This window comes from Piliocolobus tephrosceles, chromosome 16 (genome assembly GCF_002776525.5).
Source record: "Piliocolobus tephrosceles isolate RC106 chromosome 16, ASM277652v3, whole genome shotgun sequence".
NCBI lineage: Eukaryota > Metazoa > Chordata > Mammalia > Primates > Cercopithecidae > Piliocolobus > Piliocolobus tephrosceles.
Genome location: NC_045449.1, coordinates 67,903,045 through 67,916,400, shown reverse-complemented (window position 1 = coordinate 67,916,400; position 13,356 = coordinate 67,903,045). Strand labels below are relative to the sequence as shown.

Sequence of the window (13,356 nt, the reverse complement as noted above, 5' to 3'; positions counted from 1 at the left end):
TGACATCACTAGACCCCACTGGGTCTCAAGGCTTGCTCAGTGAGTTCAATGGCTGGCCCTTTGACCTGTGTGCCTGTCACATCACACCATGGAGTTAGCCAGAGATGTCCCATCTGCTGGCCACCTGGGCTTTCAGAAATTGTGCCTTTGATAGCAAGTTCCCAGGGGCTCAGATTGTGGGTCCGTGCAAGGCTCCTGGGGTTGCACAGAGCCCTAGGACAAAAGATGTGGATGAGTGGCTGCTGCTGGTGTGGGGAAGATAAACTGAAGGAGAGCTTGCCTTGGTAGATTTACAACCAAAGGCCTTTCGACGCCCAGGAGATTAGGTGAGCAGGCCAGGCATTGTGGCTCACGCCTATAATCCCAGAATTTTGGGTGGCCGAGGCCGGTGGATCACTTGAGGTCAGGAGTTCAAGACCAACCTGGCCAACATGGCAAAAACTTATCTCTACTGAAAATACAAAAATTAGCCAGGCGTGGTGGCATGTGCCTGTAATCCCAGCTACTCAGGAGGCTGAGGTAGGAGAATCACTTAAACCCGGGAGGTGGATGTTGCAGTGAGCCGAGATTATGCCACTGCACTCCAGCCTGGATGACAGAGTGAGACTCCATCTCAAAAAAAGATTAGGTGAGCAGGTTTGCCTGTGAGCAGGTTTTGCTATTTTTTTTTAAGTTTTAAATTTTTATGGTTACATAGTAAGTGTATATATTTATGGGACACATGAGAGGTTTTGCTATAGGCACGCAATATACAATATACAATCATGGGAAACAGGGTATCCAGCCACGCCTGCAAGCATTTATCCTTTGTGTTACAAACAATCCAATTATACTCTTTCAGTTATTTTTTTTTTTTTTTGAGGCGGCGTCTCGCTCTGTCGCCTGGACTGGAGTGCAGTGGCCTGATCTCAGCTCACTGCAAGCTCCGCCTCCCGGGTTTACGCCATTCTCCTGCCTCAGCCTCCCGAGTAGCTGGTACTACAGGCACCTGCCACCTCGCCCGGCTAGTTTTTTTTTTTTTTTTGTATTTTCAGTAGAGATGGGGTTTCACTGTGTTAGCCAGGATGGTCTCGATCTCCTGACCTCGTGATCCGCCCGTCTCGGCCTCCCAAAGTGCTGGGATTACAGGCTTGAGCCACCGCGCCCGGCACTCTTTCAGTTATTTTTAAATGTACAAATTATTTTAACTATAGTCACCCTGTTCTGCTATCAAATACTAGATATTAGTAGTCACATCATGGAGAACGGGGTATCCGTCCCCTCAAGAATTTATCCTTTGTTAGTTTTTTTTTCTTTTTCTTTTTCTTTTTTCTTTTTTGAGATGGAGTCTTGCTCTGTCACCCAGGCTGGACTGCATGGTGCAATCTTGGCTCACTGCAAGCTCCACCTCCCGGGTTCATGCCATTCTCCTGCCTTAGCCTCCCGAGTAGCTGGGACTACAGGCACCTGCCACCAAGCCCCACTAATTTTTTGTATTTTAGTAGAGATGGGGTTTCACCGTGTTAGCCAGGATAGTCTCAATCTCCTGACCTCAGTCTCAATCTCCTGACCTCGTGATCCGCCCGCCTCAGCCTCCCAAAGTGTTGGGATTACAGTCGTGAGTCACCCCGCCCGGCCTATTAGTTATTTTTAAATGTACAATTAAATTATTACTGACTGTAGTCACCTTTTTGTCCTATCAAATAGTAGGTCTTATTTATTCTTTCTTTTCTTTTCTTTCTTTCTTTCTTTCTTTTTTTTTTGAGACGGAATCTCATTTTGTTACCCAGGCTGGAGTGCAGTGGTGCAATCTCTGCTCACTGCAACCTCTGCCTCCTGGGTTCAAGCGGTTCTCCTGCTTCAGCCTCCCGAGTAGCTGGGATTACAGGTGTGCGCCAGCACGCCCGGCCAACAATGTTAACAAAAAGAGAAGCCGCAGACTTGGAGAAAATATTTGCAAATTATTTATCTGATAAAGAACTTGCATCCAGAATATGGAAAGACTGACCAGGTTCCCAGCACTATGAACAACAGTTTCCAGGCATGCTTCCTGCATGCCCAGCACCACTCCCAAAAGAGTGATCACAATTCTCATTAAAATTTCTTTTTATGAGACAGTGTCTTGCTCTGTCACCCAGGCTGGAGTACAGTGGCATGAACATGCTTGCTGCAGCCTCGACCTCCCAGGTTCGAGCAATCCTCCCACCTCAGCCTTCTGAGTAACTGGGACCACAGGCAGACACTACCACATTGGACTAATTTTTTTTTTTTTTTTTTTGGTAGAGGTGAGGGTCTCACTGCATTGCCCAGGCTTGTCTCAAACTCCTGGGCTCAAGTGATCCTCCTGCCTCAACCTCCCAAAGTGCTGGGATTACAGGCACGAGCCCATTTTCAAGATGAAGAAACTGAGGCCTGGAGAGATGAAGTATTAATACAGCCTCTAAGGTCACAGTTCTTCAGTTCAGGCAGAACCACCAGGCATGTCTGGCTCTAAAGCAGTGATCGTTAGTCCTGACTGCACATTTAGAAACACCTGGAGGGCTTTATGAAATCACAATGCTGAGTTTGAACCCCAGAAAAACTACATCAGAATCTCTCATCAGTATTTTTTTTTTCTTTTTAATTCTCCAGGCAATTCCATGTGTAGCCAAGTTTGAGGACCACTGATTTAAAGTGAGGGACTTAATCTCTCAACCAGCATTTCTCAAACCTGGGATCTTCCTTAAAAATATACAGACTCCCAGGCCTCTCTCTTGCAAATGCTGAACTAGATGCCTGGGGCAGGGTCTAGCATCGTGTTTTTCACAGTCACCCTAGATGAACATGATTACCAGACCTGTGTCTAACCTACCTTCTCCCGCCTCCAGGGCTACAAAGAACCAGACCAGTGGGCCCTGGCCGCTGGCCCCTGAGAGGCAGGGCAGGAGCTGTGCGCCCCTAGAAGCATGTGCCAGGGGAAACTTGGACCCTGGAGGAGTGGGGTAGCAGGTGGGGAGAAGGAGGGTAGGAAGGTTAACCCTTTGCATCCATATACATTGTTCCTTGAAGACAGTACCACTCCCATCCGACTTCTAGCCCTGGAGCAACTCAACCTCAACCAGACTGTCGCAGAAAGTGGTTTTTGGTTTTTTGTTTGTTTGTTTTTGAGATGGAGTCTCGCTCTGTTGTCCAGACTGAAGTGCAGTGGCCTGATCTAGGCTCACTGCAACCTCCGTCTGCCGGGTTCAAGCAATTCTCCTGCCTCAGCCTCCCATAGCTTGAATTATAGGTGCATACCACAATTCCTGGCTAATTTTTGTATTTGTAGTAGAGACAGGGTTTCACCATGTTGACCAGGCTGGTCTCAAACTCCTGACCTCAAGTGGTCCACCCGCCTCAGCCTCACAAAGTGCTGGGATTGCAGGATTGCAGGCGTGAGCTACCGCGCCCAGCCTTGTTTTCTTCCCTTTCTTGTAGTTTGGAAATTCTCTTTCCTGGGTGGAAGCAATGGCTTAGAGGGCACAGGGTGGGATGAGAAGCCCAGATTGTAGCGGGGGTGCCCCAATGTGTTTATCCCACGTGGACAAGCTAAGGCCTTGTGAAAAAGCCTGGGAATCCCGTGGCATCCTCCCCTTTGCCAACGCAGTGTGAAGCACCTGTGCCTCCCACATGGGGCTGCAGAACTCAGGCGATTAGGGCTGCCTGTCTCTGTCTTTTCAAAGACAATTGCTGCAAGCCAGCTGGCTCCTAGGGGACACAAGGAGGCTGAAGAGAATGACGAAACTCCAGGAAGACAGAAATAGCCTCTTCAGCCCGGATCAGACTTTTAACAGCTTTGCTTTCCTTCTTGGTGCTTCCCAAGGCCAAGTCCCGAGTGAGAACAGAAGCATTGTCTTGTGTCTGGAGGCAGACAGAGGGGACATTTAAAGACTGGCCCGGTGACGGGAAGACAACTCATTCAAGGACCCAGAGCAAGCTCTTTCTCATAAGCTAGCAGGGTACGCAGATGAATAGCGAGGTCGGCAGAGGGCGTCTCAGGAGGTCTCCCCCAGCCTCTTGTGAGACAAATGCTAGAGGGTGGGCTTCCCCAAGCAAGGCCTGAGTAGGGGTGTCTGCACGGGGGGACAGAGCGGGGACGGGAGCAGTGTCACTGCCCTCTGGGAGTTTTGGGGGAAGATCCTCCCCCCATGGGAACCTAGAGTCCCGGAGGCGTGCAGAGCACCACCGTGCGTCTCAAACACAGGAACACGCAGAATCAGGGACGCTGTGGTCCCAACATCAAAGATTCAGGCGTCTCCCGCATCCCCAGGGAGGCAGTCAGATGGGAACCTTCGCTAACTATGAAAACAAAACTTGTCTTGTGCAGTGAGAATGAGCAAAGTAATTCCTGGAGAGAACCTCCAGTGGCTTAAGGGAAAGTGTGTTTTCCAAGCTGGGAGGGAGGCCAAGGGAGGGATGGGGAGGAGGAGTGTCAGCGTGGGAGACTGGGAAGGAGGCAAGCTGGAAGGTCAGCCCTCCGCATTGAACTCCCTAGTGGAATAAGGAGATGAGAACATTTTCCTCTTCTTCTTGGTCCCTGACACAGCCCCTACTGGGTTCCCACGACCGGTGGGCCTGCATGGCACCTGGCAGCAGAGGGCTTCCTTCCCTCTTTCTTTGTTGTTGTTTTTGAGACAGTCTTGCTCTGTCACCCAGGCTGGAGTGCAATGGTGTGATCTTGGCTCACTCCAACCTCTGCCTCCCAAGTTCAAGTGATTCTTGTGCCTCAGTCTCCCGAGTAGCTGAGATTACTGGTGAGTGCCATCACACCCGGCTAATTTTTTTTTTTTGAGATGGAGTCTCACTCTGTCACCCAGGCTGGAGTGCAGTGGCCTGATCTCAGCTCACTACAACCTCCACCTCCCAGGTTCAAGCAATTCTCCTGCCTCCACCTGCCGCGTAGCTGGGACTATAGGCGTAAGCCACTGCACATGGCCAGAATTTTTGTATTTTTAGTAGAGATGGGGTTTCACCATGTTGGTCAGGCTGGTCTCAAACTCCTGACCTCAAGTGATCCATCTGCCTGGGCCTCTCAAAGCACTGGGATTACAGGCGTGAAAACCGCACCCAGCTTTCCTTCCTTTTCTTATGGCCTTGTGCACTTTCTGGAATTCCAGGGTCCTGAGGGACTCACTGTACCCTCAAAAGAGGCAGACCTCCCTAGAAGGCCCCCATTTGTTTTCTCCCAGGGTAACACTAAGCATGGCTGAGCACCCCAAGGAAGGTGAAGGTTGAGGGCAGGACGAGGTGGGAAGAGGTCCCCAGAATTGGAGAGCGATGGGGGTCAGTGTCTACCCGCCCTCACCTCTACCTTGTGGTCTCCTTGACGGAAAGACTGGGGTCTTTTATTTACTCCAGTCCCCACGGCCTGGCACACAGAAGGGGCCCAAGACTCCTGTCACCTTGTGCGTTAGTGACTGTGATACCAGCGCCTACCAGGCTTCTCTCTACAGCTCTCTCCCCTGTTCCTTCTCTGCTGACCGTGACAGACAAGCAAAGGATTTGAAACCAAGGATTCGAGAGGAAAACACGTAGGGTCTGAAAGCCGGGAGAAGACGCACTTCTGTGGTCCAAGAGAATGTGGTAAACCTTGACCTTGAACAGAAAGGAGGAACCGCACACGCTCCGGAGGAACTCCCCGACTGTGTGACCTCGATCACATGAGAACGCCAGCTCCAAGGTTGAGGAAGAAATGAAAGAAAGCACTTAAAACACCTGCCACCTAGCAGGTGTGCGATACTGTTAATTTAAGTCCCGCTATCCTGAGCAGAAAGCTCTCCTCTTAAAGGGCCCATCTTCCCATCACCCTAGCCCAAGGCTGTTTTTTCCCCATCCATTCAGCTGTAAATCCTTCAGAGGTCTCCAGTCCACTCCAGGACATGGACTGTATCAGGACCTGGGCGGGTAGGAGGGTATGAGGCAGGGTGTTCAGAGGCTGCAGGGTCCTGCGACTTGGGGCGGATCCAGGGCAGCGAGGATTAAGGGGACAGAGAGCACTAGGAGCGCTAGTCCTGACAGCCACCATCCGGCAGAGCTATCCCAGAAGGAAGCCCCCCAAGAGGAATTTTTGACACTCTTGGTGATTATTACCCTCGAAGTCTCCCCCTGTCACTCTCCACTCTAGTCTTTAGCCTCCGGCGTCCTCCTGGCGCCCGCCCCTTACCCTGGGTCCGCTCCTCCTGCTTCTGGGTCTCTGGGAAAGCGCCCAATCCACGGTCCCGGCTCCAGTGCTCCTCAAACGGCGGCGTTTACCGGTTGCTTGGCAACCCGGCCTGGCTCTGGCCGCGCGGGGCAACGCGGAAGGACCCCGGAGCACGTGACTCCCGTTCTGCCACGTCGGAAGCGCAGCACGTCCGTCTTCTTTTTGGAGGTCTCCGGAGTTAGGAGGAGAATTAACCAATAAGTTGGTAACATACCAGTAATGATCATCAACATTTGTAGGGGCGTTGCCAAGGCGCTTATCCAAACCTACGTTTGTATGCATTTGCATCGAGCAAGGTACCCAGAAAATGCAAGTAAGAATAGTCAGTGCTTGGGAAACCCTGGTCCCTGGGTGGTTATGGCGGGCTCTGCTTACGATCTTGGCCGAGGGTGTTGTCGTGCCTTCCTTCAGTTTCCGCATCCATTCAGTGCGAAGTGTAACCCCATCCTCCCCTCTGCTACCATCCTTCCTGCACTTTTTGTAACACACCTTCCTGCACCACCAGAATGGAAACTCCTTGGGAGTAGAAGCTGGGGATTTTTACAGCTTAGCTGGGTGGTTGGCACGAAATGTACTGTGTTCATTGAATGAATGGATGAATGAATGAATGAATGAAATGCGTCATGTTTCTCAGGGAGTTAAGGCAATTGAGATCATGTAAATTAAAACAAGGGAATTTGGGGCTAGAAAAAAATGAATTTGAATCCCAGTTTGGCTACCTACTAATCTCATGACCCCGGGCAAATTCCTTTCCTTTTCTAAGACTCAGCTATCCTCATCTGCAAAGTGGCAGGACAGTGGCGGTGCTTATTAGATAATGGGGAGGATTAAGTGAGAGACAACACAGGGGCGTGTCCAGCCCGGTCCAGAGCTACTGGTGCCTGAATGAAGGCAGCTCCGGGAATGAGGTTATCCGGAGTTCAGACGCTGACATTGGAAATTTGGACTGGGACAGAAGAGGAGTGCGTCATCCAAGAAGTGGGATTGGGGTTGGAACTGGGCCTTGAAAAATGGTTATGAGTTGCAGGGAAGAGGAGTGGGGAGGGCGTTCCAGATTGGGGGAGGGCATGGCGTGAGCAAGGAAGGAAGGGGCAGCCGTCATGGAAGAAAGGCATTTTGCGAGGATGGTGGGTGGATCAGTCTGGCTGGGGTTGAGAGTCCCTGCAGGGGAAAAATGAGAGAGGAATTTGCAAAGGTCAGCGGGGGCCAGTCTGTGGGGGGTCCCAAGAGAGGCAGGCTGAGGGGCCCAGACAGCTTTCCATGGGAAGCCCTCAGCGGGTTTGGGATCTGTGAAAGAACAGGCAGGAAGCAAACATTTCTCTCCCACTTCCCAACTTCTCCATAAATGTGTTGTCACCACTACCCATCTGCCTTTAGTGGGGCAGGTACAAGGAAATTCCCAATGAGACAGCACCTTGCGAGGCCACACTCAGGAAAGACAAGCCCCTAAATGACTGCTGCCACCAACCTCTCCTGATCCATTCTGGCTCCCACCAGTTTCTCGGGACAAAGAACTCTTACGGGTGGGTGCTGAGGGTCCTGACGGGGGCTGGGTGGAGGAGCTCCTAAAAGCCCCACTGAAATGACTTTGTGTGGTCAGAGGTGAATCGGACCCAAAGTCTCCAAGAGTAGGAAACGATCCACTCCATGATGAGGCAGTGGCTGGCTGGGGTTGCAGTCCTAATGCAATCCTTTCCACTCCACCTCCAGCCCTGGGGAGTCGAGGGCTTTCTGAAGACCCATTATTTTGTGGGTGGGAAAATGGGTTAGAAGGGGAAATAGGAAAAGTTGAATGGAAACTGCAGCCACCTTTACCGTATTATCCAACAATTTACTATAGGCTCCCCACCCCCACCCTCACCCAGAAGGCTGCAGGCCGCTGACCACAGAGGGCAGCTCTGTTCACTGGCCAAACAGTCACCCCTTGGCAGGCCTGCCTCGGCATGAGGTCATATAATTAGGAGTATTCACAAGGACCTGGTTTGAAAACAATTGCAGTGTCTCTCAGATCTTCACCCAATCACAGCATAATTGGCAACAGAAATTCTTTGCTGAGAGCCACCCCTGGCCCTGGCCATCCCCAGGCACTGCCACAACCCATTGCGCTGCTGTGTCCCCCTTTAGTCCCACCAATCTCTCCTGATCCGTTCTGGCTCCCATCAGTTCCTCGGTGTGTGTGGTGAACTACACATAAAATGTTACCATCTTAACCATTTTTTAGTGTATAGTTCAGTGGTATTAAGTTCATTCACATTGTTTTTGGTCTCGCTCTGTCATCCAGGCTGGGGTACAGTGGTATAGTCATGGCTCACTGCAGGCTCGACCTCCAGGACTCAAGAGAGCCTCCCTCCTCAGCCTCCCACGTAGCTGGCAACACAGCTGCACATATCCATGCTCGGCTAACTTTTTTTCATTTTTTGTAGCCACAGTTAAGAGGCAGGACTTGATTCTGGAGGCAGGGCTCAGACACCAGACCAGACTGAGGACTAGCTAAAACAAGAAACAGGCAGAAGCAGCTCTCCATAAGACACATACACCAGTGTGCCATGTCAGTTTACCATTGCCATGGCAAACCCGGAAGTTATCCATTCCTTCCATGGCAATGACCCAATGACCTGAAACTTACCACCCTTTTTCTAGAAATGTCTGCATGATCCACCTCTTAATTTGCATGTAATTAAAAATGGGCATAAATATGACTGCAAAACTGCTTCTGAGCTGCTAGTCTCTGCACACTGCCTACGGGTAGCCCTGCTCTGCAGGAGCAGTCATGAGCTGTAGCACTGTCACCTCAGTCAAGCAGTTTTCCTGTACCACCGGCTCACCCTTGAATTCTTTCCTGGGCAAAGCCAAGAACCCTCCTGGGCCAAGCCTCAAGTTGGGCCTTGCCTGCCCTGCATCATCCCTATGTTGCCCAAGCTGATCTCCAACTCCTAGGCTCAAGCGATCCTCCTGCCTTGGCCTCCCAAGGTGTTGGGATTACAGGTGTGAGCCACTGCACCTAGCCTATGTTTTACCTTTCTTTTCTTTTCTTTTCTTTTTTTTTTTTTGAGACACGGTCTCCCTCTGTCACCCAGGCTAGAGTGCAGTGGTGCAATCTCACCTCACTGCAACTTCCGCCCCACCCCAGCTCAAGTGATCCTTTCACCTCAGCCCCCCGAGTAGCTGGGACCACAGGTGTACATCACCACACCTGGCTATTTTTTTGTACTTTTTGTAGAGACAGGGTCTTGCCATGTTGCTCAGGCTGGTCTCAAACTCCTGAGCTCAAGCGATTCGCCCACCTTGGCCTCCCAAAGTGCTGGTATTACAGGTGTGAGCCACCACACCCAGCCCTACGCTACTTTCTTTCTTTTTTTTTTTTTTTTTGAGACGGAGTCTTGCTCTGTTGCCCGGGCTGTAGTGCAGTGGCCGGATCTCAGCTCACTGCAAGCTCCACCTCCCGGGTTTACGCCATTCTCCTGCCTCAGCCTCCCAAGTAGCTGGGACTACAGGTGCCCGCCACCTCGCCCGGCTAGTTTTTGTATTTTTAGTAGAGACGGGGTTTCACCGTGTTAGCCAGGATGGTCTCGATCTCCTGACCTCGTGATCTGCCCGTCTCGGCCTCCCAAAGTGCTGGGATTACAGGCTTGAGCCACCGCGCCTGGCCCCTACGCTACTTTCTTGAAGGCAGAGTATGTACATAAATTATTTGGAATCCTGCATGAGAGATTCGTTAGTCACTTTTTTAGACTTAACTTTGCTTGGCTCATAATGTGCAATACAATAACATTTGGTAGGAACCATCTGCTCTTCCCACCAATGCTGAAAACAAGCTGCACGTGGTTTGCCGGAGTGAGGTGCAGGCAGCACGTTCTGCCGGCTCGCTGCTGTGGCACCCCTTCCCAAAGCATCTGCCTGCCTCACCAACTTCCTTCCAGGACTGCGAGTGCCTAGAAAGTGGAGACCTCATTCTATTCATCTTCATAGTCACAGTTCTTGTGGGAGGGCCTGGTTTGTAAAAGCTTCCCAGGATGGAATTCATCACATCAGTGGCAAGCCCATCAAGCCCTCACGTTGCTAGCAGTTAAGTAACACTAGTTGCACTTTTGCTAACGCAGACCAAATCTCTCTCTGCCATTCTGCCACCCCAGGGCAAGTCTTCCTTGTATTCTTGTTTTTTTGTTTTGTTTTGTTTTGAGACGGAGTTTTGCTCTTTTGCCCAGGCTGGGGAGTGCAGTGGCATGAACTCGGCTCACTGCAACCTCCACCTCCCTGGTTCAAGTGATTGTCCTGCCTCAGCCTCCCGAGTAACTGGGATTACAGGCATGCGCCACCACGCCTGGCTAATTTTTGTACTTTTAGTAGAGATGGGGTTTCACCATGTTGGCCAGGCTGGTATTGAACTCCTGACCTCAGGTGATCCACCCACCTTGGCCTCCCAAAGTGCTGGATTACAAGCATGAGCCATCGTTCCCAAACTCCCTTGCATTCTTTCTGGAACTGTAGTCCTAGGGTCAGTCCTGCTGAGCCCTCCTCAAGGCCCCTTGCCCTCTCTTTTTCTAAAACTCTGAGCAATATTTGACTAACCAGAGGCAGCTGTACTTGCCAAGGGATGTGCTCCACTCATGCAGGTGTGACTTTTCTTGGGCAATAGGGGGCACCAGAATGAAAAAAAGTCATTCATAATCCATGTCCAAAGAAAGCAAAATAGGAGAGTGGAAGACAGAGCAGGAGCCATAACTGAGTGCACTTCTGGGGTCAACTGGAAAAGGAGACTTTGGAAACGTTTTTTTTTTTTTGAGACGGAGTCTCGCTCTGTCCTCCAGGTTGGAGTGCAGTGGTGCGACCTTGGCTTCCTACAACCTTCATCTCCACACTTCAAGCAATTCTCATGCCTCAGCCTCCTACTGAGCTGGAACTACAGATGCCCGCCATCATGCTCAGCTTATTTTTGTATTTTTAGTAAAGATGGGGTTTCACCATGTTGGCCAGGCTGGTCTCGAATTTCTGGCCTCCAGTGATTCACCTGCCTTGGCCTCCCAAAGTGCTGGGATTACAGGTTTGAGCCACCACACCCGACCCCCGCCTTTTTTTTTTTTTTTTTAATATTTTATTTATTTTTTGAGACAGAGTCTCACTCTGTCCCTCAGGCTGGAGTGCAGTGGTGCAATCACTGCAGCCTCGACCTCCTAGCTCAATTGATCCTCCCACCTCAGCCTCCCAAGTAGCCAGGACCACAGGTGCATGCCACCCTGCTCAGCTAATTTTTGTATCTTTAGTAGAGACAGGGTTTCACCATCTTTTCCGGGCTGGTTCCGAATTCCTGGGCTCAAGTGATCCTCCTTCTCTGGACCCCCAAAATGCTAGGATTATAGGCATGAGCCACCGCGCCTGGCCAGAAGCTCTTTTAAGGCATTTTGGGAAGACCCCACATCCTTGTAAGCCCTGGGTGACTAGCACCTTCTGCTTCTCTGACAAGGCACCTCTATCCTGCCTGAAAAGCCCCCACTGCACAGCACATCTGCCGGGAACGGTGGAGATGAGAATGCTGGAGAGGGATGGGGCAACTGCCAGGAATCGCAGGGGAGGTGGAATGAGATTGCTCTCCTCCCACTCTGGCTGAGACCTGGGAGACTGTGGAGTCAGGGTGTGGGGCTCTGGGTCACCACAGGGCATCCAGAGTTTGAGGGAGTCCTGGAAGAGGCTGTGCCAGGCTGTCAACCACAAACTTCAAACATTTCTCCCTGGTCAGCTTTTCTTTCCCTCCTCCACAGGAGGACGAACCTCTCCCTTGAGAGCCAGGCAAAGGCTAAGACCTTTCGCCCAGTCGCTTGTGCTCTCTAGCCCTAGTTCTACCTGGGGTGGTTTGTTGGTGTGGACCACCCCATGCCCCTCTGTGAGGCCTCCCCTCATCACTTCCTCTATGCCAGCTCTCCGGTTTCCCTCCTGCTTCTTTGTTCTTTCTCAGCTCTTTCTTCTGCCTGCTCCTTATTTTTTTTTTTTTTTTTTTTTTTGGGATGGCGTCTGGCTCTGTCGCCCAGGCTGGAGTGCAGTGGCATGATCTTGGCTCACTGCAACCTCAACCTCCCAAGTTCAAGTGATTCTCAAGCCTCAGTCTGCTAAGTAGCTGGGACTACAGGCAAGTGCCACCACGCCTGGCTCATTTTTGTATTTTTTTTAGTAGAGATGGGGTTTCGCCATGTTGGCCCGGCTGGTCTCAAATTTCACCACGTTGGCCCAGCTGGCCTCAGCCTCCCAAAGTGCTGGGATTATAGGCTCAGCCACCACACCCAGCCTGCTTCTCAATTGTTGGGGTCCCAAACTGGACTCTGCCCACTCTTTCTGGGCTCCTCCACTCTCTCCTTAGCATTAGTGACGGTATCTATGTGTTGTCTCCCAGATCCAGGCCTCATCAGTCCAGACTGAGTTGCCTGCCTGACTGATGTTGCCCTCTGATGTTACAAAAACCCTCTCAAACCTATCAGCAATGAGGTCCGCTTCTCCCCATTAGCTCCTCCCCAGTGTTTGATGGGTTACTAGCACCCGTTTGTCTACCTGATCACCTAGGACTTAACAGCTCTTGATGGGTTCCTATGAAACAGGGTGACAGACTTGTGTACAACTACCATGACCATGGGCACTGGCTTGCATTCACCTGTTCAAAGACAAACATGAGCGCTGCTTCACGCGCATGAGCCTCAGGAAGGCATTTGCATTGTGCTTTCAGAAAGTACCCATCAAATCGACAAATCGTTGGCAGGTGGGAAGAATGTTTTTTCTTGTTTTTTGAGATGGAGTCTTACTCAGTCGCCCAGGTTGGAGTGCAGTGGCGGACCTTCGTGGTGAGTGTTACAGCTCTTAAAGATGGCATGGACCCAAAGAGTGAGCAGCAGCAAGATTTATTGTGCAGAGAGAAAGAACAAAGCTTCCACGGTGTGGAAGGGGATCTGAGTGAGTTGCCACTGTTGGGTGGGGGGTGGCCAGCTTTTATTCCCTTATTTGTCCCCTCCCACGTTCCATTTTTGTCCTATCAGAGTGCCTTTTTTTCAATCCTCCCTGTGATTGGCTTTTAGACTTCTGCTGATTGGTGCATTTTACAGAGCGCTGATTGGTACATTTTACAATCCTCTTGCTAGCTACAGAGCGCTGATTGGTGCATTTTTACAGAGCACTGA

At 50.9% G+C, this 13,356-nt stretch overlaps 1 protein-coding gene across 1 annotated transcript in view; it reads right to left on the bottom strand.

The window, feature by feature from the left end:
• DNAI2 (dynein axonemal intermediate chain 2) overlaps positions 1 to 6,279 on the bottom strand; it is a 45,612-nt gene extending 39,333 nt beyond the window's left edge. The window contains exon 1 of the mRNA XM_026456773.1: positions 6,161 to 6,279. The gene's annotated coding sequence lies outside the window, so the exon portion shown is untranslated. The remainder of the gene's footprint in view (positions 1 to 6,160) is intronic.
• Between the last annotated feature and the right edge of the window lie 7,077 nt (positions 6,280 to 13,356).